Genomic DNA, 27,327 nt, shown 5'->3' on the forward strand with positions numbered 1-27,327 from the left:
ACACACTTCTGAATAACCAATGGGTCACAGAAGATATTAAAGAAGAAATCAGACAGTTCCTTCAATTAAATTACAATGACAATACAACATATCAGAGTCTATGGGACACAATGAAAGCAGTCTTACAAGAGAAATTTATAGTCACTGAATTAAAAGATGAAGAAAATGTTAATGATTCAAATACCCACTGGTAATGAATTGCAGAAGAAGTAAATACTACAGTGATATGATGAGTGTAGGGATGCTCTGAAATATCAGTTCAAAGAAAATAGGATGTCTAATTATATTTTACAAAAAACTATGACTCATAGTTTTTATGGAGGAAATATGCTCTATAAAGTTAAATTTTTTTTTTTGTTACTGGGGATCAAACTTGGGACCTTGCACTTGTGAGGCAGGTGGCGGAACCACTGAGCTAAATCTCTGGCCCTCTATAAAGTTAATTTGTGGTAAATAGAGCATTATGTATTTATTCTTAAATAATAATATTATTGATTAAAAGAATATTAGTGCACATAGAAAATTTTTAAATTATTTTGCAAATGGAGATGAAAGTAAAATTATGAATTAGTATGGCTCTTCCAAAAATAGGTTTGTTATTAGAGATCATAAGTTAAAAATATTGCTTTGTCATTTACCAGTTATATGAACTTGGGAAATTCACTTAACATTTGTGTTCATGTGTAAGTGGGCATAATTATACCAGTATCCCTGAGAATATAAATGAGAATTAAATGCTTCTTATACTTTCTGTTATTTATCATACATAATTAAGTTCAGAAATAAATTCACAATTATTAACTTTAAAAGAAAGTTATCATTTATTTCCTTCCCTCATTCCTTCCTTTCTTCCTTTTCTCCCCCAACCCTACTTCCTTCTTGTGGCAAGAACACTAAAGATCTACTGTCTTAGCAAATGAAAGAAGATATACATATAAATGAATTAGAGATCCTAATACTATTAGAATGTCCATATTACTCAAAGTGATCTATAGAATCAATGAAAAACCTATAAAAATCCCAATAACATTTTTCACAGAAGTAGAAAAAAAATCCTAAAATTCACAAACACAAAAGGCCCCTAAAGCAATCTTTCACAAGAACAAAACTGGGGAATAACACTTCCTAATTTCAATATATATTACAAAGTTACAGTAATCAAAACAGCATGGTTCTGTCATAAAATGCATAGATATATAAACCAATGGAACAATACAAAAGGCCCATACAGCTAAGCCAATAATTATAGCCAAGTGATCTCTGACAAGGACGGCAAAAACATGTAATGAGAAAAAATAATTTCTCCAATAAATGGTGGTGAAAAATCTTCACATCCACACATAGAAAAACTAAATTGTACCCTTATCTCCAGCCATACACAAATATTGACTCAAAACATATTAAGGACTTACATGTAGGACCTAAAACTATAAAACTAGAAGAAAACATAGAAAAAGTCTTCTTGACATTGGTCTTGATAATATTTTGGATATGACACCAAAAGCATAAGTAACGAGTGCAAACAAGTCAGATTGCCTCAAAGTAAAAATATTCACAGCAAAGAAAACAATCAACAGAGTAAAAAGCCAATTTAAGAAATGAAAGAAAAATTTGCAAAGCATATAATTAATAAGGAGTTAGTAGTCTCTTTTCCATCCACAGATAAGAGAATATCTTGTTTAGATATTGATTTTCCTTCCTGTTTGACTTTTGGGGAAATCATAACCTTCTAGAATTTAGTTCTTTCTCAAAAGCACAGAGATTGTGTTTTAAATGCTCCTTTAAGTTGTAGCATTCTATACCTATGATTAATCCAATTCCCTGCCTTTTGGTAGGACTGTACATAAGCTATACAGGATGGACTACTCAAGCCTGATTTGAGCTCTCCTTATTTCGAGGCTGTCATTTGGACACACTCCAAATTCAAAAGCTGCTTGTTATTTCCCCTTGCTCCTTTATTCTTTAACTACTATATTCAACTAGTGAGAATACTCTCTGAGCATTGGTTCTAAATGATTAAAACATATTTTTATTCTATTTAATTTGTGTTGTGATTATAACAAATGTTTTAACATGACATAACTATAACAAATAGCATTATAAATACATTCTCTCTTTTTCCCTGTCTTTGTCTCTCTGCCTCTCACTGTCTGTCTCTCTCTCACACACACACATATACACACACACAAAGGAAGGTAATATAAAGACTTTTGAACAGACACTGAAAACAATGTTAGAGAAAAATTATTGAAGAATGCCAATAAAATGTTCATCTCTGGTCTTGGATATAGATGGAATAAGAAGAATATATTGTCATTCTCACGGGAATTAAAATCCAAGAACACATTTGGCTAATATATTTTAGGAGTAGCAAGACAAAAAAATGGCAAGTGGTAGTATCCTTCAATAAGTACCAAAGGTTTTTAGAAGAAAAAATTCAGAGAAAATTATCTCTTCCTTTAGTATTCAGCTAGAGAAATATTTATTGGTGTCACAAAGAAAAGGCTCTAATTCTTAATAAGAGCATTCTGAAAAAGGTTTCTAACAAAGGAAAGGACTTTGGAGTCAATAAATCTGGGTTTGTGTTCTGCACCCTATTTATCAAGTGTATGGTTTGGGTGACTTTCTTAGTCACTTAGAGCCCCGATTTCCTGATCTATAAAATTAAATATTAATGAGGTCGGTTTCACAAGCTTATTGTGACAATGAAATAATGCATGTGAAAGTGCCTAGCCTTGTGCCTAATACACATTAAGCATTTGGTCAACATTTAAAACTCTCTGTGACAGTGCAGGGAAATTGTCCTTCGAGCCCTATTTTGTCTTCCTTCTGAGCCTGATAAGGTAGAACAGTGATTTAGGACTCCTCCACCGTGCCATGCCTTTGGAATTTTCAAATTGCTTTAATTCTAGAGTTTCTATCTTATTCATCTGTGCTCTATATTCCCTTTGCTAATTTAAACCAAAGCACAAACACGCATTATGAGTCTTTTCATCAGAAACTGGACCCTAAATATTCTTTTACAGATACCTTGAATTATATCTTATGAAGAAGGCATGGTTACTGATGCTAACACCTGGCCCACAGTTTGGGGCTGATGAATTTCTATGTTCTACAACATGGCCTGGCACATAGTATAAGTACCAAATGAATGTGCACTAAAGGAACACAAGATCTGGTGCTTCTAGCCATTGTAAAATCGGGGCCAATTTTCAAAAAAGGGTTGATAGAATATGGATGGAAGAAACGGAGGAACTAAACCCCAAAATTCATAAGAAATCTTAAGTCCAGAGAAATAAAATACCTCCACCTACACCAATAACCTAGATTGCTGAAGTCAGACATTTGCCCTAATTCTACTAAACTTATTGCTGTGGTTCAAATGCATAGCTCCTAAAACACAGGTGTTGTCAATGTGGCAGTATTGAGAGGTGGGCCTTTAAAGAGGTAATTAAGCTCTGAGGGATTTTCTCTCCTGAATGGGATTGAGGCCCTTACAGAAGAGTCTTCATGCATTATATGGTCTCTTGCCCATCTGTGTTCTACCATGGCAACACACTGGGTTCATTCCTCTGGAGAATGTAGCTCTCACAAGACACTGAACCTGATGGTGCCTTGACTTTGGATATCCCAGCGTCCAGAACTGTAGCCTGTGGTATTCTCTCAAAGGTGCACAGAACAGATTGAAACATTCATATTTGGTCACTTCAACAATACCAACCTCTTTCTTGCAAAAGCTTCTAAGGAGAAAATTAAAATTTCTTACGTTAAAGCAACCATCTTCGGAAATCTTTGGACCTAAAAACAGGACACTGAACAGGAGTTTTTAATCTCAGTCTCTCTCTCTCTCTCTCTCTCTCTCTCTCTCTCTCTCTCTCTCTCTCCTCTTCCTTCCTCTCCCTCCCCCCCCCCGCCTCTTGCTTTTCCTTCTCTTATTTTCCTCTGTCTCATTCTCATTTCTGCTCACTCATGCTTTCATTTTCACCTGTGAGCCAGACAGAAACCTGTGTCGTGACTTGCACCTGGCATGGTGCTACACATACAGACAGAAGTACAGAAAAAAGTGTTTGTTAAATATAGCTGAGAGAATTAGGAAGATCTCATATAAGAGAGAATCTCTTTGAGAATTCATTGTTTCATCTCTTTGACAATCCCTAGCCATTGCTACTGTACCCCACTATTTCCTTTGCTATGTATCATTATGTGCTTCGTATATTTATTTATTTATTTGCTTCCCTTTGAGTTGAGTGTCAAGAATGAGGAAAATATCTTCCACCTCTGCATCCTCCAACAAAGAGCCACTTCAAGGCTCCACTCACAGTGGCTGTGATTCACTAAGTGTGGTTGACTGACTCAGAACCAGCTTGTTGGGGGCAGTACACACTGGACCTCCTAGGAGAGAAGGGACTGGGTCTCACTCATCCTCACTTCTAGACCAATGACTGATGCATTAAAAGTACTCAATAAATACTGAAGGAAGAATGGAGAGAAGCAGAATGAATGAATGATACTCAGAAAAAAAATCCAAATGATTCAGTGAAGCAAACATGCAGCAAAATGAACTAATGTGCTTTTCTATTCATTCAGTAAGTGTTTACTGAATGCCTAGTTTGTGCCAGCCATTGTATCTGGCACCAATGTCTTGGAGATGCATTCTGTATGATTGGGAAAAGAGGTGTTCTTGGAATTTCCACCCTACTAAGGAAAGGTGGATGATATACAAGTGATAGCTTGAGTGCTGGCTTTGTAAATGGGCAGAGAGAGACAGAGAAATGTTACCTCTCACAAACATGCTGCAGAGGATCAAAGGAGATCACGGATAAATAGGGAAGGACCAGGAAAGGAAAGAAGTGACTAAGGGATCTTCAATAAAATTCATCTGCCCCTACATCGAGAAACTATTTTTTTTTAAGACAAATGTACTCAGGACATTAGTCACTCTTTTAACTGATGGTTCACTGTGTGGCAAATTTGAGTACAGCAAAGAGACATCTTTTATGCATTAGCAGTATTGACACACATCGGCCAAGAAACCCCAGCATTCTTGTTTGACAGAATCATTTGACAAACTTAAAGCTCTGTGTTCAAGTGTAGGCTGAAATTTCTGACCTTGGTATTAGCACATAAGCTATTTTGATGTATTTTAACACTGAAGTCCTAGGAAGTGGTGAGTTTTCATTTCACTTAGTTTGTAAAGAGATTGCACCTGGCATTCAACATATTATTTTGCACTGTGGATTAAAACTATGTAAAGGTGCAAATTTCCAATGATGAATGTCATTATATTGTATACCTAAAATGTACCAATGATTAGAATGAATAATCAATAAAGCAAAATAGGAAGGAAAGGTCCAAAGGGGTAGGGGTAGGGGTAGTGGGAGGGGCAGGGGAAAGGAAAGAAGGGAAAGGAAAAATGATGAGAAATGGAAAAAATGGAAATAAAGTCTTTGTAAATAGGGAAGGGTGGAGGGGGTGAAGGGAGGGCTAGGAATGGGGAAAAAATAAGAACCAAGATGCATTATGTAAAGGTACAATTCCCAATGAGAAATGTAATTGTGTTGTATACCTACAATGTACCAATAAAAGAATTTAATAAAGTGCAAAAAAAAAGAGAAAAAAAAAGAAAAAAATTAAAAACTTAGTAGGGAAAAGCAGTAGAGACAAAAGACCAGGAGGACAGACAGTTGAGAAATTATCAACATAGAAGCAAAGGAACTTAAATACTAAATAAGACCACTTGAGAAAGGGATCAGAAATGAGTTATAATATTGGTTTAGAATAAATTCAAGCTCTACTATTGTTCCTTTGAACATTAAGATGGGTAAGAGGAAAACCAAGGTACTCCAGTGTCTGGTCACACACAACTATTTGATTTGACATTAAAACAATCTTTTCCTAGTTTTTCACCTTCTATGTCCACCTTGGCCTGCCCTTTACCACAGATTCAGTCACAGATTCCAGCTTCTCCATCACGAAACAGAACCTTTGAAGCTATGCTAATAGGAATGATGGGAGAAGTCATAAACTCTCATATGTAAACACATTTCTCTATTGAGCCATATATAAAAAGAGTGAGTGAAAGAAAACAAATCTTCAAACAGAATAGTCCTTATCAGTATGCATGTTCTTTCATTTAGCTTCCCAAAAGTTGCTATCCGTCCTGAAGAGTCACCACATAGAAACACAGAGACAGCTAGCCAAAGGTTTTGAACCCAGTCCTACCACCCATATAGCAGTTCTGGACAAGATACTTATTTTTCATATCACATTGGCTTTTCTTTGTGGATTTTTGAAAAATCTAAACCATGTTGAGTTGGAGAGTAAAGTTCCCTGGCACCTATAAATGTCCAATAAATATGCATTTCTTTTTCTCATTTCCTAATAGAAATACAAGGTAAGAAACACCTATGTCATGTTTGCTTAAATGTATTTGTAAAACAAGGAGGACTAAAGAGCAGTGTAAGCAACAATATGGGAAATACACCTAAAATAGAGTATTGAGCAATGAAATGTGAGTACTGGGCTCTATGTAGGAAAAGGAAAGAATGCCACTGTTCCTTTGGGGATTATTCATTATTTCATTCTCTTTTGTGCTGGTGACCTTCAAATGGTTCTTTTATATGACCATTCTAGTGGTTCTCCCAGTGGTTCTGGAGGCCAATGCTCCAGGTTCAGTGATAGCCCATGGAAAAGGCAGCTTCTGTAGGTCGCTATCCTAGCACACTGCTCTCCTGCCCCCAAACTTCTCAGGTGAGTCTTGCCAGTGGGACAAGAAGCTCTAGAGTCTTCTCAAAGCACATGATGCTGCCCTGACTTGAACTCATAGCCCCAAGTTAGGCAAGCAAATGTCGCTCTGATTCTGCTTGTTTTTTCTACTATGAAAGGCAAGACTGGGAGAAAGACCATTGTGAACTTTTAGAGAATTGTTCTAGCTGAATGGATGTAACAGCAAAACTCAACTGCTAACAAACTAAATAGCAATTCATACACATTCACAAAGGATCACCCAAAAGCCTTACAGTCATCTTCTCTAAAATTACTTTTTGTCATAGGAAACAGATGTAGAAGGTACTTTTTTTAGTGGTTTGTCAGTCAACTGAGCCTCAGAAATATGTTCACAAACACATTACATGGGGGAGTACTGCATTTCCCTTATTGCCATAATATGAATAAAATATAAATGTTATTTTTATTATAACATAAATATGAGTTCATCAATAAATATTTATTTGCTACATTCTGTGGATTAAGCAGTGAGCAACAGAAATGCATACTTGGAAACAAATTTTATATTCCCTTGAATCATATTTACTGATATAATTGTGATACAGTTTTATGGATATACTGTAAAATCCACTGTCACATTCTTCCAGAAAATCACATTGAGCTTTCATGATATTTTCATAAATCAAAGTTCTCTTTCTTAATACATTTTCTCTTCGATTTTTCTGTCAATTTCATCAAACAAACTTTAAAAATGGAACTCCCTGTTTAGGATGATTTTTCACTTCCTATGGAAATATTGGTACAAAAGAGTGTCTGAGACTGGACACTGTTTGCCTCAAACCTCAAGCAGAAAAGAAGTACATCGATAGTAGGATGATGAATGCCCTCAAATAAAGCCATCCCTTTTCATTGTTTCCAAAATAAGTAATGTTGGCAGTGGTCTTTAGAGAAATGAATGTCTAATAATTCTGGACAAGAGAGTGACTAGTAAGATAACTGATGTTTTCATGCATATATCCCTTATTATGTTAGAGTTTTCTTTTTCATTAATTCAGCAAATATTTACTAGTACTTGCTACATGTTAGGAAATGAAGCAAGTTATTACAAATAAAGTAAGGTAAGAAAAAATGTCCTTAGCTAAAATATAAATTATATATGCTTTTCTTTTTTGGTACCGGGGATCAAACTCGGGTCCTTGCACTTGCGCAGCAGGCATCGAAACCACTGAGCTAAATCCCCGGCCCTAAATTATATATGATTTTTGATAAACTTTAAAAACTAAAACATCAGGGGCTGGGGATTTAGCTCAGTGGTTCCGCCATCTTCTTGGCACGTGCAAGGTCCCGAGTTCGATCCCTGGTACCAAAAAAAACCCAAAACCAAACAAACACTAAAACTAAAAGATCATCTTCAGAAGAGGTAGGCTAAAGGATGGGATTATGTTGTCTCTTAAGAGTGGTTGTTATACTATGTTGATGATTATGAAGAATATGAAATAGCACCTTAATCACTCAGCAAATAGACAAAGGCATGAGAAAATTCAAAGATGCAGAAAGGAAGAAGACACATGGCATTGAGATCAGTCCACACACTGCAGGGTCCTGAGTTCCATGTGACTCCTACCACTACTAATGATGGTTTATGAAGGCTTCCCAAATGCCAGGTACATCATAAAATTCATATATAATGTTCTTGTTTAATCCCCATGATACCACAGTGAGGCAGGTCATCTTTCCCCTATTTCATCCATTTTCTAAATAAGGATATGAGGCAAAGAGAGACATATTTAAGGTCACACAGTTGGCAAGAATAAAGTCAATGTCCATGCCAGGATCAACAGGCTGACTCCAAAGCTTCCCCTAGGTTGCTAACCCCTGGTCAAGTTCAATCTAAAATTCAAGATGGGAAATGTAGTTGAAAGAAAACAAAGGATATTTCAGAGTATTTTCTTCATTTGCAATAGTGACTCTTATTTTTGTTGAATCTTAGACTCTTGTAACAATTTCATGAAAGCTGTAGAGTATAAACTCTCTTCCTAAAGAAAGGCAGATAAGATTCACAATTTTGTGTATGTGTGAACTTTCGGGGGATTTCCAAACTCTTCAAAACTAAGGCTAAGAATTTGTGGCCTGAAAGATGTCACTACAGAAAAACCCAGATCACAGATAGAACTTGACTGGAACCGTCCACATAAAAATGTCTCCTCAGCCAAACCAACCCAGTTGGTGCAAATTCTTTAGTGTAAGCAATTTTCAGCAAGCACAGAATTTACCATTAACAGGATAAGTCATAATAGACAGAGGCGGGGCTGCGGATTTAGCTCAATGGTTTCGCCGCCTGCTGCCCAAGCACAAGGACCAGAGTTCGATCCCTTGCCCCATTCAAAAAAAAGAAAAAAAGAAAATAATAGACAGAGGCCACACATTACAAAGGTATTCACCAGGAGCACAGGTTGTAACCTGATTCTTGCAGGACCCTTGAGTGAGCCAGCAGAAGTGTCTGAGGGAGGAGGAAAGGATGTTGCTAGAATGATGTCAACCCTACAGTTCATTTATGCTCCTTGATCATGACCTTGAGCTCAAGGAATTAGCTCCGGCAGTTCTGAACCAAGTAGCCATTTCGCAGACAGCCCACAGCCCGGCAGGTCACTGCTCTCTAACTCTGTCATCATGACACTGCCATCTGTAGCAACTGAGCTGAGATTTCTCTAGACCAAATTTATCACACCCAAGATTCCATCCTTACATAAGAATCACCTGTCGCTGGTGCATAAATTTTAGCACCTAGCAGAGCCAAGGGTAATCAAAATTTAAAAGGAAGGGGTTTGAATAAATATCAAGCAGACTTCCTCTCTGTGGGGCTCAGTTCTGAAAAATCTTTGTGCCCTCATGTGCCCCTCAAAGGAGACTGTCATTTGTTAACTTTGTCTCTGCATCACCACTGTTGGGGAAATGGTGCCCTAAGAGCCACAAGCAATCTGTCTTGTTAGAGCTTCTGCTCAAGCTATGACCTCGGTTTCCTCCACTTCATGTCCTTCCTCACAAATTTTCTCTTGCTCTCATCACCAGCTAAATTAACCATAAAGCAAACCCTTGGCTCCCATTACTGAAGCCTGAGAGAAATCTGTCCAACCCTGTAGCTGTGGGTTGCTACATGTAAGGCAGCAGGCTGGCCTGAGGAGAAACAGCCCTTATAGCTTCATATTTATTCAGTACTTTCAGTCATCTAGAAGATTCCCTTAGCCTGAGATCTTAGAGTAGAGGTACAGATGTGTTGGCTGAGAACAAAGAAAATACTATTTGAAAGTAATAGAAGGAAGCAGAATTGTTTAGGAATGGAAACATTGGGAAAATCATGGACAGTGGAGAGGGAATGGGGGAGGGGCACTTCCTAAACTAAAAACAGGACCAAGAAAATTACCTACAGCTCTGTTTGATGAGATTTGGGAAAATTAAATTAGGATTGACAAATATCTGAGATATTTTGACTTTATGACCTTGGGCAAACGATTCCCTCCTCTGTGTTTCCATTTGTAAGATGCAGGAATACAAGGAAGGCTTCTTCCTCCACCAGCAGGCCAAAATGGAAGGTAGAAGAAAAGGCCTTTAAAGCCAACATAATTACTCCTCTGTCCAGGGAAATATAAACAACAATAACTCCAACAGCCTTCAGCTCTGCTTTTGAATGAGTTCTTTGCTTCTGTCTGAGAGGTAAAGTAGTTTATTCCTTAGGGGAAAGTTCAACGTGGAATGGTAGGCCATGCCCTGTTCACTTTAGTTTCATTATATTACACTGGATGATTATTAATACAAAGAACATTCAATATAAGTGAAAAAGGCTTTACTAAGTGTCCACCAGGTGCCCAGGCCTGAAACAGGTTCTGTGGGACAGACAAAGAGTATATCACATGCTCACAGGGTTTTCAACATTTTCTCAAAGTTTACATGTTCCATTTAGAAAGTCAAGCAGAAAAGAGCCCTTTTGTACTGGAATCGAACTCAGGGCCTTCTGCTTGCCAGGCAGGCACTGTGCCACTGAGCTACATCCCTGGCCCAGAGTCATTCTATTTTAAAGGAATAATTTTTAAAATAAATATTACTTCTATTAATATAAGTGATTGAGTTTGACCAAATTTGCTTGTTTTTATGTTCTTCCTAATAGATGTGACATGTTTAATTTATCTTTGCTATGCATGTCTATGCAAAGCTTAGGTGTGGCATTTACAGGGCTCATTGGCTTGAATTATGGTTGATTTCTCTGGGTAAAATACAAATAAGTCAATCAAGAAACTTTTGAATTTTTAAGCAAATTCATCCTCATACATTTTGAAGTTCCACTCCAGGGCAATCTCTGGATGACATGAAAGCAAACTAAATGATTTGTTTTTGGGAACTATCCTAATTCCTGGGTGTGCTCACTGGTTGACAGTTTTGTACATCTGTGAAATGCCAATGCTACCTCTAGTTAATTCCAAGCAATGTGCTACTATTCTTTCGTGTGCATTTATTATTATGCCAATAGATGGCCAGTTATGTCATCTTCCCCAGATCATTTTGTTTTCCTTTAAAGTTGTCTAATACAGATTACTGGTTGTACTGGTTAGCTTTCTGTTGTTGGGACAAAATACCTGAGAGCTGAAGCTTAAAGTAGGAGGAGAGGTTTATTTTGGCTCCTGATTTCAGCCCGTGATTGGCTGATTCTATGGAAGAAACATCATGGCAGAGAGACATGGCAGAGGAAAGCTACTCAATGCATGGCATCTGGGAGGTAGAGAACAAGTGAAGAGCCCAAAAGGAAGGAATGAGGGACCAGATATAGACCCCAAGGTCAGTCATGTCCTCATAACCCACCCAGATATACCCAGAAGTATGACTTCTTAATCTCCTAGGCATGTCTCAGGCCAATCAAGTTGGCAATCAGGATTAACCACCACACTAATCAATTTACAGTATTTTAAGTGGTAATCATTTAAAAAATATGCTTTGGATGTAAAACAGAATGTTTCAGGAAGTAACAATGATGGAAATGAGGTCTTTTCAGTGTACATTATCCTCATTATAACCTGAAAGTAATTGTTCTAAATGTTCTCTATGAATATGCTTGTGTGTACTTTCAATTACATGTGTGTACATACATTAGGATGATATAAAGCATGGAATACACGTTAATGGGGTTTTTCCAGTCACATTACATATTTCTAAGCAGTTTCATTCCAATAACCAAATGCACTATTTTTGAACATTAGGTGTTCAGAATTGATTATACTCTTCAGTTCATGAAATGTCAAAGTACCTTTATATCTATTGCCTATGTGGCGAACACAGTAAAACAGCAGGTATTAGGGTGACCAATCTCCTTGAATTTTCCTAGGACTGAAGAGGTTTCCAGGATATAGCACTTGCCATTGGAATGTCCTGGGAAAATAGGGAACAAGTTGGTCATCCTGAAGGTATTTTAATTCCCATTTATAAGAATAACCTGTTGCTGATACTCACCTTCCAGCACCTAGTAGACCCAAGGGTGACCAAGAAGCACTTGCTGGGTAACTGAGCAAAACTGTACTTTAGTATCTCCAAATATAAAAGTTGAAGATATGGGACTCAGTCCTCTGTCTTCCAACAAGAGCCCATTCACAACTAAACAGATCACGGTTGTTTCTTCTATATCTTCATTTCACCTTGAACTTCGAGAAAATCCATGTCATCTTTTGCCTTTCAGTGGGCTACTATTCCTAAAGAGCTAGCCTGAAATGCCACAGGCAAGAGTGAATGGGGTCTTTGTCTCCTTCCCACATTATTCAGGAGGAACAACATTGCTGTTCTGTGTTTAAAGAGTAGAATGACTGAAAAGTTATAATTATCACAGCTCTCAAAAGCAGAGAAAACACTAGTATAACTTCAGTCTACCCTACCAATTACCTCTGGAGGTTACTATCCCCAGGCCTTCACTGGTATAATTTTATGAAACAAATCAACTTAAATGAACATCAAGAAAAATGACCAGGTGACCATATTTTGAACCACAATATGATACTAGGGCTTACTGAGGGGTTATTGCATGACTGTGCTTAGAGTTTTGTTTCAATTAGGTCCGATAAGCCTTGCAATATTCCAGGAAACTGTAACTACTGTTCCCATTGTACAGATAAGAAAATCAAGGGTAAGAGATGATAAGCAATTCACCAATGTCACACAGTTGATAAGGGCTAGAGTTTGGATTTATACACAAGCAATTTATACTCTGAGGGTAACGCTTTTAACCACCCACCACATCACCTATAACAAAGGCAACTAAATAGTCCCTTTTCAGAGTCTCAATGTCCAAGTCGGCAGCACCTATTTCTTTTTCTATTTTTTTTTTCTTAAATTCTTTTACTGGTACATTTTAGGTATACAATAAGGTTTACATTTATCATTGGGTGCTTGTACCTGTACATGACATATCTTGGTTCTTGTTTTCTCCCCATTCCCTGTACTCCCTTCACCCCCTCCACCCTTCCCTATTTACAAAGACTTTGTTTCCATTTTTTCCTCTTCTCATAATTTTTCCTTTCCCTTCTTTCCTTTCCCCTTCCCTTTCCACTTCCCCTACCCCTTTGGAACTTTTCTTCCTATTTCAAATTATCAATTATTTGTTTTAATCATTTTAATCTTATTTACACTTTCAGTTTCTCACACTAGAGAAACTATTTGGCATTTACACACATGTGTCCTATTTATTTCACTTAAGAGGATGGCCTCAATATGCATACGTTTAGCTATAAGTGACTCTAGTTTCTCATTCTTTATGGCTGGGTAGTACTCCATTTTATATATAAAAAAAAAAAATCTTCTTTATCCAGTTTCCAGTTGATGGGCACTTGGGCTGTTTCCAAGCTTTAGCTATTACAAACTGTGCCACTATAAACATGGGTGCAGCACCTATTTCTTATAGTAGATAGAAGACTAACCAGACCACACATGCCTGTGCAGAACAGCACATGTGTCTGTCTACCTATTTAGGTCAAAAGGCGTGAGGATTTCTGGTCATAGGTATTAAAGGGTCTGAAGAAAGAGATTTTAATTTGTTGATTAATTCAGGAATGAGATATATCACCTTGCCAAGCTGCTGTTCTGTTCTTTCTTCAGTACCTCTATTTTCCTTTCTGAAAAGTGTAAATAGTATTTCCTAAGTGTCTATGAGAAATGAATGGGTAAAATAATGGGAAAGCACTATGAAACCTGTAAAGTGCTTTAAAACAATTATCTCATATGTTAAGCAGTTTCCAAAATAGCAGTTTCTTCAAATGCCCTTGCAAAGCAAATGAGACACAGCTGGTAGAATGTTGTGCAAAGAGACGGAAATCCAACTCTTTAAAACATTCAAGGGGAAAACACACACTGTAAAATTACCCCAAAGATGAATTTTACAAGAAGCGTGGAAGTGTCATCAAATTTTTCCATGGTTAATTCTAAAAGAGTGCCAGCATTGCAAAGATCAAACAAGGCTCTTCTTCAGCAGAAACTTGGGAAATGTTCTTTAATGACACTTGCAAAATGGTTAGAAATATAAATTATACTCAACCAAGGAGCAGAAGTGAGGAAGGAGAGCTTACCAGTTCTTCTCAGTCTTTTCCAAAGACAAACCTGTTGGGAAAAAAATGAGGACTTGAAAAAAAGGAAGGAAAATAGAAAAGGATGAGGTGTCTATGGAATGCTATGACGCTTAGGGAATGACTCAGCACTTGCTAAGGGGCAGTGACAATTAAATCAGTGTGTTGAAAGAACACTAATAAAACTCAGCATTCCTTGTAATCTCAGAGCAAGATTGCACCACGAAAGAAAATGTGAAATAACATATTGGGGGGCGGGGCATGGTTTGATGGAGGTTGCTTGAGGATGGGGCCTCTGGATGAATCATGGGCTCTCACAAGTTGCCTAAAGCTAGAGGAAGTCAGGTTGGGTCTCTGCCCTTATTCCTCTCACTGGGGGATTTTGATTCTTCTACATTAAGCTCAAAGGAATAAGTGAGCTGGCCCCTCCCTGGGCAATGAGAAATTGCGGAATAAGTGAAACTTCATATTCACTTGTAGGGAAATTACAAAATGTATTAATTGAACAAAGAAATCCTGAGATAGAGAGGAGGCAAGACTGCCACATCTCCAAGGTCATGAGGAGCATCAGTACAGTTAAATTCTTTAGCAAAAAATATAATCATAATTCCTCTTCCTAGTAATTTCTATTATTAGCTACTCCTTTGGCCATTAAGCTCTGTGTCAAAACTACACTAAACTTGCCCTGTTCTAAACTGGTCTCTGAGGACAGGGATGAAATTTTAAATATAGTAAATCCTTCATATACTTGCACACAGTTATTTTCATACTAAACTCATAATGGAAATCCAAGCTGTTCTCTTCTGCATCCCTGCAGAAGAACTTCTCACCCCAACCTAAGCCTCCTCCCAAGGTTTTGGGAAGAAAAAAAAATTCGGATGCTCTGGTGTTATTTGTCCTATTTCAGGTGACCAACTCTAGACTGAGTAAAGAGTCTGGTTTTCCACATCTTGAGGGAAAAAAAAAAGAAAAACATGGAAGTGTTAAAAATTGAGAGATTTGCCTTTTCCCCGGGAAGTTTTAAAAATGTTTGTGTTGAAAAACTTAGGTGTAAAATAATATATTTGTAAGTTGCTCTGCTAGCCAACTTATTCTTTATTCATAAATGAAGCTGCTAGGTGTCAATAATTGACTATTATGAATGAATGGGTTATGATATCCTTTAAATTCTCTAAAACGCTATCACAACCAAGCTATTACAATTTGGTTTTCCTGTTGCAAAAATAAAGTTATTGTTCTAATTGATATTCATTTGATCTGGGTAGAAAATATTAAATTAAGTCTCTTTCTCAGCATTGATAAAGTAAAAGGGAGAGATAATTCAGTTTTTAGTCAACTACAGAAATACTAATTTGAGTTTGAAACAGTCAGATTCTAAAGAAACTATACTATGGTCTTTTGAAAGGGAAAGAGCATTTTGTTCATGAGAAAAAAAAGTGTGATTTTTTTCCTTTTGTCTTCAACCTTTATCAATACCCCAATGCAAACCTCTGCATTCATGTTCAGAAATATGAACTGAATCCCAAGGCCAATAACAAAGTAAGCTGACTCCTGGATTCTGACCAAGCCAATACCATGCTTTTGAGTTTGGGCTGGATTTAGATGAGCAATTCAATAACTTAGAATTGTGAAAAGAAGACTAGGGGCTTAGGAATCAAATCCCATAGTGACCTTGCTGAGGATTTTGCTCTTTTATGGGCAGCTTAGTAGATAGGGTCAGTCTTTTAATTTACTTAGCAATTTGCAGAGAACTTTCCCATTGTAGCACTTAATCATTTCTCCCCAACTCAATTTCCTCATCAATACAATTGAGTTAATGCAACTTAGGTACAGGGCTATCATAAGAACTAAATAAAATGTGCATATAAGATGCTTATGCGCCTGGCACATAAGAGCTGAATAATAGTTTCTTGTCCACCTAGACCTCATATGGTTTTGCTGCTAAATCTTAGTTCTCAACAAAGTAATGTTGGCTGCAGATACCTTCTGCCCTCCCATCAAATAGCTAACTAAGAATAATCCCCAAATGTTGACGATTTTATTGGATCTTTCCTGAAAAACCTTGTCATCTTATACCTATTATAATAAGTTATTGGACCCTTACCATGGTACATACACTGTAATTTTACAGAGACAAACGCACTTCATTTCCCCTACAACCCAACCAGCTCAATATTATAGTGATTTCCTTTTTGCTTTAAACTGACTTGATCATCAGTGTCAATCTTAAAAGGTATTTTAAAATATCTATCTTATATAATTTATTATTACAGCACACTGACTGTTCCTCTGAAATTCATATGTTGAAATGCTAAACCCCAAAGCAATGCATTAAGTGATGAAATTTTGGGGAGAAATTAGATCATGAGGATGCGGCACTCCTGAATGAGACTAGTGCTGTTAAAAGAGGGACCCCCAGGGATATCTCTTACCCTCCTTCTGCCAAGTAAGGATACCATGAGAAGTCAGTCATGTGTCACATAGAAAAGGACCCTAATTAGACATAACCATCCTGGCACCCTGACCTTGGGCTTCCAGATTCCCAAACTTGACAAATAAATTTCTATTGTTTATAAGTCTATCGGTTGATGGCATTTTATTGTAGCAGCCCAAAATAAGAGAATTATCATTGCAACATTTATGTAATGCCTTACTAGATTGTGTTTTATACATGTTGGTCAAGCAAGCACAAGGATATTGTTCCTACCCTCCAGAGAGTGTCATTGTTTTTTACACTGAAGAAAAATTTAAGATCTCTCTCTCTCTCTCCCTCTCTCTCTCTCTCTCTCTCTCTCTCTCTCTCTCATAATCTAGGACTTCCTATCTGGGCTTTAGGTTTATGAACTTATAAAAAAGAATACCTAAAATTTTTATTTATATCTCTTTAAGAACTGCAATCAATACCTATAAAATACCAGATTGTCAACATTGATAAGATGGTGGTGATTAGTCATTTTGTTAGAATGGAGAGCAAGAGAGTGCTGAAGAAAATTTCTCATGGAATTATTCACATTTAACATCTAAAAATGTTACAGACATTCATACACATAAAATTGAAAAATAAAAATTTCCTGTGCAAGTACTCTTAATTATGAATACATTTGAAGGTTGTTGGAGCAATGAAGAATGTCTGTGCTTGATTTTAAAAAAATTTACCAGGAAAAGAATTTTTTTATTTTAAAATTGACACTTAGAAAAACTCCTAAAATGAAACATGTATGGCATACTTTTTGTATTATGTTTGACTCCATTTTAGTTTTTGAATAAATATTTGTAGAGGCATATTCTTAGACCTTATTTTCTGCTGATTTTTTTTGAGATTTTAGGACATAATATTTCCTTCTTAATGAGGAAAACTGAAGGTTTCAAAAGAGATTTTATACAGGGTCTCACACTAGTTCTACTCGCCTTACCAGTGGCATCAGCACCCTAAACATGTCTGTTACTATGGATAAAAATATTTGATCTCTCTGTAGCCCAGTTCTCCACTTGAACCCTAGATATTACCACTTTTGCTAACCCAACAAAATTGCTTAAATGATTCTTTCTATCTTTCCTAAAACATTGATCTGTCTCTGGCTGCTAGAACATTCCTATCAGCACACGGTCATATTTTAATGCCTCTTAACCAAAACTAAATAGCAACAAATCATCTTGACCCTAATTCTCCACCTATTTCATTCTGTTTCTTTACATCCTTTTACAGGAAGCTCAAGAGTTGGCTTTCTCACTGTTTCTAATTGCTCTCTTATCATTACCTCTTAAACTACCTGACCAGGCTTTAACCATCACAATTCCACCAAATTATGTTCTTGCTCAGATCATCAATCTAGGTCCAGTTATGAAATTCAATGGACAGTTTTTGGTCTTCCCCGTATTGGATCTAACAGCTGCATTTGTCCTATTTTTACTATCTTTTACTTGATATATTTCTTTCTTTTGGCTTTTAGGACACTGAATCCTATTAGTTTTCCTCCTAGCTCAGAGATCTTCCTTGACTTCTTATGCTGGGGAAGAGCAAGGCTGAGTCCTTGTCTTTATTTTACCTACACCCGCTCACTTGATAATCTCATTCAGACTTATAGCTTTTAATACCAACAAGTTGAGGACTCCCACTTCTCTATTTTTAGGTTAGGCATATGCAACATATTTTCACAAGTCCCATTTATGCTTTATTCACAACAACTTGACATCTACAACCAGGAGCCTAACAGACACTCCAAATTCAGTGTAACCAAAATCAAAATCCCAATATCCCCCCCCCAGATCTGCTCTTCCTGCAGCCATCTCAATCAATAGCAATTTCAATTTTCCACGTGCTGAAGCCAAAAGTTGGCTTCCTTTTTCTCTCAAATTCTGCATCCAATCTATCATGAAATCCTGTTGAATCCTATTTTCAAAATGTACCAGATAGCACTTTAGCACCAACCCCTGGCTCTAGCCATAACATCTCTCGCTTTGTTTACTGGCATGGTCTCCTAACTAGTCTCTGTTTCTACTTCTATCCTTGCCTTATTTGGTTTAGACTTAACATAATGTCCCAACAGATCCTTCCTAAAACATCGGCTCTCCAACACCTTGCACTGACTACTATTCTACTCATATTGAAGCTAAAGTCATTTTTCACTTACCTACAACTCTTTATATGGTTTTTTCCTTACTTTTCTGTTATTTCTCCTATTACTTTTCGTCTACACTCCACTTCAGCAACACTGGCCTCCTTGCTGTCCCTTAACATTCCAGGCACATTCCTGCCTTGGGGCCTTTGCACAGGCTTTCCTCTCTGCCTGTGACACACTTCCCCAGGTGTACAGTGAATATCTCACCTCTCTACATCTTTGTTTATATGGAACTCATTTTTAAAATTATAACCATGAACACTGCTCTCTCCTGCCAGCCCTGGAAGTCTTGCACTTCAATACTCAGCTTTAATTTCCTTTATTCCATAGCATCCTCTACCAGGAATATAACATTGATTTATGTATTATATTTACTATCTGTCTCTTCGTGCTAGAATGTAGGTTTTCTAAGTACAGAGATTGGTGTCTGTCTGGGTCACATCTTTTTTTAAGCACTGAGAATGGTACTTGACATGAGAAATCATTCAATGGATATTGATCTGAATTGAATGCAATGAAACAGGCATCCAAAGAAAGAACCTGAATTGATAGATTTGGGCCTCTATTAAACAACAACTTGAAACAGCTTGACAGAGGAATATTGTTCAGTATGTAATTTGTTCATAAAGCAAGAAGGCAAGATACCAGTGTACATGCCTATTTGTTGGAAAAGAGATAACAGCTTAAAACGACAACTTGGGAAAAAATGAAGAAGATACATCTTCCCTCTTTTGTTTTTAAAATTTGGGCAATATATTTTCAGATGATCCAAGAATGAGTTCAGAGCAGACTACACTGTGTTCTACAAAGACAGAAAGTTGCTGAAAGCTTCACTTAAAGCAAAACAGAACAGCACTGGCTTTCTTTTTCCAGAGTTGACTGTAGTTTTATACAGCACTCTGACCCACAGATGTCTGCCTGTGTCACTGATGGCTTAAATCCCATTTCACTAAAGTAGTCTCAGAGAAAAATAGCTGTCTATGGATTGTTTATTTTGTCCAGCCTTGGCAATCTTAAGGAAAATCAAAAAGCACTAAGTTCTGGATGTGTGAATCATTAGCATCACCTAGGAACTTATTATAATGGAAAATCTTGAGATCCACCCTCTCCCAGATTTACATAATCAGAAAATTTCAGGGTAGTACTCAGCCATCTGTGAATTCATAAGTCCTCTAGGTGATTCTGATGCCTGCTCAGATTCATGAACCATTAGCAAAGCAAAATTGTTTATGTACAAGTTTATAATGACTTTCACAGCAAGGTAACATTAAAGACTTCTTTCATTGACAAATGCAATAAATTTTGTAGGTCGTCTAGCACCCAACAATGTTACAATGAACTTTTCTCTTGCATTAACCTTTGGGAAACTGTATTTTCTGCCTCAGATTAATGAGAAACTAAAAGACCGTTCACATATTCCAGGAGGCTAATTTAACTGATACCATAATGCTTGGAGCTGCTTGGCCCCAAGCTCTGCCAGTTGAAAATTATGAATCCAGATTTTAACAAACCATTCCTCAACATATCTTCAACTTGATAATTCCATTCCAACAGTGAAGATGACCACACTGGAATGTGCATTAAGGGAAAAAACAGATACTGAGGGTTTTAAGAACTTGTCAAAAAACTACTTGCTGATTTAAAATATTAATTCACAAGTAGGTCACCAAGAGCTCCTTTGCTTTGATGATTCACACACAAAAAAATCATTTGTTAAATTATTTAAAGACTAGAATTTCATCTAGTCTAAAACAAATATTCCTTAAGGCCCAATTTTTAGGACTCTCACATTTCCACTAGTCCTTTAAAGGTAGACAGGGATCTCATTTTACAGATAACAGCAGAAACCTAGTGGATTATCTAAGAGCACATTGTTATGGACAAAATCATGACCACATTCTTGAATTTCCTTACAGATGTTAATTTAATGTGATAAATATATTTTAATACCTGTTCGGTGCCAGCCCGTAGCCCATAGAATAGTAAATGGAAGTTTACAAATTTCTGACATGGCTCCTGTCTTTAAGGAACTCAGTGCAAGAGATCTTGCCTCCCTGATCAATTAATGTTCACCTTTGGCTAAATTGGAACTCAGTAATGGAAGGATTAGTACAGATCATTGATTTCTGCAATGAAGAAATCTTAGAGCACCAAGAATTTCATCACAAGGCATACCAAGGTCCTCACACTGACCACCCATTATTTAATCAAGGTGGGCTGGGTGTGGTGGCACAAATCTGTAATCCCAGCATTTAGGAGGCTGAGGCAGGAGGATCACAGTGAGTTCCAGGCCAGCCTGGGTTACATAGTGAGTTCAAGGCCAGCCTGAACTGTATAGTAAGACCCTGTCTCAAAAGACAAAAAGCAAAACAAACCAAAAAAAGACACCAAGATGTCCTACACTGTGGTGAGAAAGAATTTAAAAGCACCCCATTATGTGTTATTAATATTTCACATTCAGAACAAAACTATAGAGATACAATCTGAGAAAATGATAAACTTATAAAAAGTCAGCATAAATTGGAGCTCAAATCCAGAAAAGATTAAAAACTAACCAGGAATAAATTGCATTTTACAATTTAAAAAATGCATGATGAATAGCTATACTTTCTTTTAAAATTTATTTTATTAGTATATGTTGCAATACACAATAATGACATTCATTTTGGGGAATTGGTACATATACATATTGGATTTTGATCAATTTTACTCCCTTTTCTCACCTCTCTCCTCCTTCCCCAGATCCCGTTCTCATTAGCTCTCCCTTAATTTACTCTTTATTTATATTTTGGGTTTCTGATATAAGGGAAGCCATGTGATATTTAACCTTCTATGTCTGATTTAGCATTGTGGCCTCAAGATAGATCCATTTTCCTACAAATCATTCAAATTTATCCTTCTTTATGGCTGAGTAGTAATCCATTGTGTACATATATCACATTTTCTTTGTGCATTCATCTGTTAATGGGTATATAGGCTGCATAGTGTAGCTATTGTAAATTGTTCTGTTATAAACATGGGTATGTATATATCACTGCAATATGATGACTTTAACTCATTTAAGAAGATACTCAGGAGAAGTATGGCTGTATCAAATGGAATTTCTCTTTTTAGTTTTTTGAAGACTCTCCAGATATACTAGTTTAAAACACTAGTAGGTCTGCCTAGTAAACTTTTGCGAATGAGAATTGGAGATCAAATTCAGAGCTCTACTCTGACAAACATTGGCTTTATAAACAAAGGTAAGATTTCGGTCCTGGGGACAAGTACAAATAAAATAATCTCAGGTAAGTTTTTTGATAAAGCTTTCTTCTCTTTCTTTCTTTCCCTCTTTCTTTCCTTCCTTCCTTCCTTCCTTCCTTCCTTTCTTTCTTTCTTTCCCTCTTTCTTTCCTTCCTTCCTTCCTTCCTTCCTTCCTTCCTTCCTTCCTTTCTTTCTTTCTTTCCTTTTTCTTTCTTGTGTACTAAGGCTTAAACCAGGGACCTTGCATACACCAGGCATGTGCTCTACCACTGAGCCACATCAGCAACCCCTAAAGTTTTTCATAAACATTAAGAGCTACACAAGTATAAGGGCATAATTACCATTTCAGTCAATATTGTAAGCACCTGTAATGTACTCTGACTTGGACTTTGTGCAAGTGAATGAAGCAAAATGTTGTATTTTCTATTCTATTAGAATAGCTGAGGAATACCCACAGAATAGTAGGCCCAAATGACCTGAAGTCCAGAAAAAGTGGACATAAATGAACTTTCTAATAGAGATAGCCATGAGTTATAACAAAAGAAAAAAAGATTTAGGGAAAAGATTAGAAAGACTAGTATTTTTTTCTGGAATACAAAAGGTGGTTATTGAAAAATGCTATTGAATTCTTCTACCAAAGACATTTTGAACTTGATTAACTAATTCCGTTTTAATGGATTTAAAACTATGATTAAAAGTAGGGTGCCAGAACAGTCATTTTCTTGAAGTTTCTCTCCTAAAATGCTTTGAATGATAACTAGATGGAGTATAAGACTGTTTCCTTCTCTCTCCCTTATTTGGCTGGCATGTCTAATTCTAGATTTGGAAGCTCATAGACATTGCTATGAAATGTATCACAGACGATGACTCACCATGAAAAGGACAAGTGTGTAAATTGCCTTACCAGTGAAAAATCTACTGCCAGTCCTCCCCTTTCTTCCTGGGACAAGTCTTCAGTTCTTTCTCTCTGATTCATATCCTGAGGAAATCAACATGACACAAAATGGCTGTGTTCAATAAAAAAGTCTCCAGCCCACATTTGGAGAACATAATCCTTTTTAAATTCAGATAAATTGTTATCTTCTCAAGAAAGTTTTTCCTCCCAAAGGTGTCATGTAAGATGAGTAAAACAGTCAAACACCATTCATGTAATGAAAGTTCTATGTTAAATCCTTTTAGCCAACAGATCTACAAAGTTCTTCTACCATGGCAACAATTTTAAAGGTGGGAATCAGCAAGAGAAAGAACTAAAGTTTATCTGAACCTCTTGGCATCAGGTACATTAGGTGAATTTCTATAGTAATAGTTAACATTAATTAAATGCTTACTGGGTATCAAGTAGCATTCTAAGTCTTCCATGCTTAATTTTGCCTAATGCCAACAACTCCGTGAGACAAATCCTGCTGTGGACCCTAACTTGCAGATGAGGGAAATAAGACTCAGAGAAGTTTAACTTACTTGCCCATGATGCTACACTAAGAATCAGAGATAAGAATCAAACCTCTGTCTTGATACCAGAATTTAAACATCTTATTCCTCAAGTAGTTCTTTAAGAAAAGGTGGATACAGGGGCTGGGGATTTAGCTCAGTGGTGCTACACCTGCCTGGCAAATGCAAGGTCCTGAGTTTGATTCCAGTTACCAAAAAAACCAAGAAGAGGTGGATACAGTATTTCCATTCTGCATTTGAGAACATGGTAGCTTCAAGGAGATATAAAACTTAAGAGTAAAATGACTACTGATATTTTTGGTCTGGGATTTGAACTCAGGTCAGGCAGACTCCAATATTCATGTTCTAGTCATATTTTATATAAAACATGAGTAGATATCCTCATTTTCACTCCCTGTGAATTATTCTTAAATCAATTCAAATAAACAAGCAACTAATCAGTATAGAAACTGCATGTGAGACTTTGAAGGCAGTATGAAAGGATTAAATATGTTAACCTTGCCTCCAATAATTTTAAATTCAACTGGCAGAGAAAACATATAGATGAATGGACTGAAGTCAGTTGCAAAGCATTGTGACAGAGTAGGTAAAATAACATCCACTGAGCTAAACAAATTCTAGAGAGATGCTGGGAAGAGTAGCAATTAGAGAAAAATTGATTGAGAGACGCTAAGAGTTACATAATGACATATATGATAAATGGAGTTGATCCCATTGCCTGAAATCTTCCTGGCTATTTTGTGAGAAGAAATAAAAATACTTTAGAGAGCCTATGGCAGGAAAATACAATGTTTGCACTTATTGGAAAATTTCTATTGAAGATATGGCTCATGATCACAGACAATGGAAAGGTTGAAGGAGAGGAAAGCATTTTTCTGTAATTACAGTTAAAACTATAGTGATTACTCTTTTTCTTGGCTAGTAGGTTTCCATAGGGTCCCATTAAACACAAACTACAAAAGTTGTAAATCAAATCTACACTCATTCTTTTTTTTTTTTTTTTTTGGTACCAGGGATTGAACTCGGGTCCTTGCACTTGTGCAGCAGGCGGCAAAACCACTGAGCTAAATCCCCAGCCCTACACTCATTCTTTATAAGGAAAAGCAAAAGGGCAGAGGGAAGGGAGAAGACTCAATTTCAAGATTTTCAAGAGATTTTCCAAGGAACTCTATCTGATCTAATGGGAAAAAAAAGTTAAACTAATTTTGGGTATAAAGTGTCACTGGATAAATGAACTCACTTTCTAGTTGCCTAGTTCAGTCTTCCTCACCCATAGATCTCCAATTTAATAAAGAATGGGCTGTTTAAAAGGCCTGTTGGTGTGGTAAACATATATTCCCTATTTGCAAGATTCATTAATCCATATTCTACTTTTCTTTTACTTAATGCTTGGACTTCAGCCTTCAATACAACAATTTGTTTACTGAGGCTTCTCTAAGGACAGCATTTCCCCACTATCTAAGAACAAGATGTATTCAAGATGTTAATGAGTGTAACTAAATAAAACAGTTGGAAAGACAAATAAATTCAGGAAAGCTGGATTCAAATATTTTATTTTTCAGCCTTAGATGCACTCTTGTGCATTTTATATCTACAATGTGAACATACTCAACATTTCTAAAACTTTTGGATCATAGAATTCCTCCTAATTTTGTGGGAATTGCAGCAATGCCTCATAAACTCTCATTCCAAGAAGTGAACCATGCTCTCCTTGCTTGGATATGTTTTAAAAGGCAACTCTTAGTAGAGTTTGATCCAGATGGATAGAACAAGAGGACTGCCTACTTCCCATTATTTTGACTCCACACCCAGGAGTGCTGGTCCTCCATTTAAAAGTCCTTTGCATTCATCAGTGAACAAGAGTGAGTGACAAATCTTTAACATCTCATTAAAAGTTTTTCAATGCCATCTTCACAGCCACATAGAAGAGCACTGGAATCATTCTCCCTTGTAACGTTCTGTTCAGCACTGGTGTTAGTGGGGGAATAGAGGAATAGGGGAATAGGGGAATAAGGGAAACAAGGCAGGGCTAAATGTTCCCCCCAAATTCTCATGTATTCAAAGGTAGGGCTTTTGGAAGGTAAGTGGGTCATGGAGGCACTAAACTCATCAGTGGATTAACCCATTGAGAAGTTCATAGCTGAATGTGCTGTTAGGAGGTGGGGCCTGGCTGAAGGAGGTGAGTTGCTGGGAACATGCTTCTAAAGAGTATATTCTGTTTCCAACTTCTTCCTTTCTCTCTTTGGCTCTTCCTCTGCTCTTTGGTTCCTGGCTCTTGAGGTAAGGACCTCTGCCACACCCTTCTGCCATAATGTTCTTTTCTTGGAACCAGCTGACCCATGGGCTGAAAATTCTGAGACCATGAGCCAAAATACAATTTCCTTCCTTTAAGTTGTCGATGGCACATATTTTATCCAGCAATGAAAATCTGACTAATACATATGCGTGCCTGCACACACTATGTCAATTACATTTCAGTGTTTCACCACAGCCTTTGACATGCACTCAAAAGCACTTAGACTCCTCTAGCAGATCAAAACCTACCCACTGGAGGTACTGCCCTGCCCTCTCCCACACCTGAACGGAGTATAAGGCTGACTCACACAGAGTATAATGGAATCACACTTTTCTACAGACTGCTTCTATGAGTGTGACATTAAAATGCTGCCGTTGTTTGTTACTATTTACAGAGGAAGAAACAGAGACGCTGAAGGAAAAGCAGCACTTTGTTAGAGTTTTATCATGAGAGGAAATCTGAGAGTGAAATGCCTGTCTAGAAGAAGGCACTTCACTGAGTAGAGAAAACATCTTTATTTACAACACCCAAACTCCATAATTCCTAGTATATCACATGTTCAGCTGAATCAAACCTTATCCACCCCAAAGTGTTGTTCTTTTGCCCTACCCTCAGAGTTAGATATGTGTAAAAAACTCAAGTGAGCATATAACATGTTATAAATTTTGCAATAGCATTAATCAAGATTTTTCAGCCAGTAAGTAAAATTAACATACTTCTTGACGTAAATATTGCATCTTTCCATGCAACTATACATATTTCTAATCTTCCAAATACCTTTATCAATTAAGAACTCTCTACAGATGAACAGATTTAAAGGATAATTTATTTCTATAATGCTTTTAGTTTACTAAGTACTTTCATTTACACACCTTATTCTCAGTAAAACTCTGCAAGATGGATTTTAATGTCTTTGTTTTATGATATAGAAATTAGAGATGGAGAATCTATCACCCACCTAACACTTGGCAGAGTAAGATCAAAACCCAGACTTTTTGATTTAATATTTAGCACTATCGACTCCTCAAGAAATTAGTCAAAACCACACATTTTCTGACAGATCTCCACAATAAGTTCACAATGATCTTAATTTTTTCTATACTCCTAGTGCACTATTCTGTAAAGTTACTACTTTATTGGAACTGTCTTATTTTCCAGTCATTTCATATTTTATGACTTACATATCCTAATCCAATAGAAGCATCTTAATATATTACACTTTCTAGTATTCTCTAACTCTCTTATATGCTGTTATTATCACAGAGAATGATCCTCTCTCCAGCCCCTACCCAACCAGGCTCAATCCCATTCAACAAGACTTGGCACAGGCTTTGCACAGTGGCAGTATTGCACCCAATGAGGTTTATCTAAGGTGCAATTATTGCTAATTGACTCACAGCAC

At 36.8% G+C, this 27,327-nt stretch overlaps 1 long non-coding RNA gene and 1 pseudogene across 50 annotated transcripts in view; one reads left to right on the forward strand and one right to left on the reverse strand.

Annotated features, from left to right (window-relative positions):
• Positions 1 to 27,327, reverse strand: part of LOC110346967 (uncharacterized) — a 299,763-nt gene that overhangs the window by 78,056 nt on the left and 194,380 nt on the right. For 13 of the 50 annotated variants that reach the window (XR_015451754.1, XR_002391273.2, XR_002391269.2 and 10 more), the window contains 4 exons: positions 23,085 to 23,159; positions 14,322 to 14,352; positions 12,223 to 12,410; positions 12,020 to 12,141 (listed from right to left, as the gene is read on the reverse strand). The exons of 3 other annotated variants lie outside the window; for them this stretch is intronic. This is a non-coding gene — a long non-coding RNA (uncharacterized LOC110346967). Of the gene's footprint in view, positions 1 to 12,019; positions 12,142 to 12,222; positions 12,548 to 13,822; positions 13,872 to 14,321; positions 14,353 to 23,084; positions 23,160 to 27,327 lie in introns of those variants that run through there. 34 more of the 50 variants (XR_015451741.1, XR_015451737.1, XR_015451739.1 and 31 more) reach the window with 11 other exon arrangements.
• Positions 27,253 to 27,318, forward strand: LOC147827802 (U4 spliceosomal RNA; annotated as a pseudogene).

The sequence above is a fragment of the Heterocephalus glaber genome, unplaced genomic scaffold (assembly GCF_053883595.1).
Source record: "Heterocephalus glaber isolate CG9 unplaced genomic scaffold, H.glaber_assembly_v1.0 deba00001431, whole genome shotgun sequence".
Taxonomy (NCBI): Eukaryota; Metazoa; Chordata; class Mammalia; order Rodentia; family Bathyergidae; genus Heterocephalus; species Heterocephalus glaber.